The sequence below is a fragment of the Chrysochloris asiatica genome, unplaced genomic scaffold, assembly GCF_000296735.1.
Source record: "Chrysochloris asiatica unplaced genomic scaffold, ChrAsi1.0 scaffold00279, whole genome shotgun sequence".
NCBI classification, from domain to species: domain Eukaryota; kingdom Metazoa; phylum Chordata; class Mammalia; order Afrosoricida; family Chrysochloridae; genus Chrysochloris; species Chrysochloris asiatica.
In genome coordinates, this window is record NW_006408797.1 from 3,413,239 (window position 1) to 3,414,510 (window position 1,272).

The following is a 1,272-nucleotide window of genomic DNA, read 5'->3' on the forward strand; positions in this document are numbered from 1 at the left end:
TATCCTATCACTTATAGCATTGTACCTCATGACTGATCTGGATATGTTCTTTTTGACGATGAATGCAACACCATTCCTTTTCAATTTGTCATTCCCTGAATAGTAAACCATGTGGTTATCAGATTCAAAATGGTCAGTACCAGTCCATTTCAGCTCACTAATGCCTAAGATATCGATGTTTATGCGTTCCATTTCATTTTCGACAACTTCTAATTTTCCCAGAGTCATACTTTGTACATTCCATGTTCTAATTTTCAATGATGTTTACAGCTGTTTCTCTTCATTTTAACTTGTTGCCCATCAGCAAATGCAGGTTCTGTGAGCTTTTCTCCCCTGAGCTTAACTGTATTCATGTCATTATGGTCAACCCTACACTGAGTAGGCATTTTTTACCCCAGCCGCATTCTGAGTGCCTTCCCACCTTCCAGTCCTGTATCTGACAATGTTTCTCTGCTATTCATAGAGTTCTCAGTGACTAGAGATTCAGAAGTAGTTGGTCACTCTTTCTTTCTAGTCTGGTACTGGCCAAAACAAGTGTAGAAAACAACCAAATTTAAAAGACATACGAATGGAGATGAAAGGAAATATTGAGTTGAAAGGAAATATTCTTCAAGTAAATAAGAAATGATGCTGAGATTTGAAAATAATACAAACAGTTTTTGTCTTTAGTTGATACCATGCCATAGGCTTAATGTTAAGCCTTTAAGAATTCATACGGAGTTCATGTATTTATATAATAAATTCACTTTTTCAGCAAAAAAAACTAAATAGGTTTGTTTTATTACTTCATATTATTTCAAACTGTGCAAATGTTAAATGCAAATATAAGAACATGAAAATTGTATATTGAATCACTGAAATTTTATGAGGAAGCAGCTTTTTGAAGACCCCCTCCTACAATCTTTTTTTTTTTTTTTAAACTTTTTATGGTGAATTGGATGAGCATTTAAAGTTCCATTCAACAATTTATACACATTTTTTTTTCAGATCATTGGTTGCAATTCCCACAGTGTAATATCACTTACCCGACTAGCTCCTTGTGTTTCTCATTCCTCTTTCTATCCTAACCCTCCTTGCTCCCTGACTTTGCCCTTTCACAAATGCTGCCCTTTTGATCTCAAATGTTGATTATTCTAAGTACCTCCCTAGTTTTGTAGTCCATCTTATAGACTTGTTTATTGTTTGGCTATAAATTAAGTCACATGTATGAGTTCAGTTCCAGATCTGATGGATGACTAAGAGGCTACTAGTCTCCTGGGTTCCACCAGTATT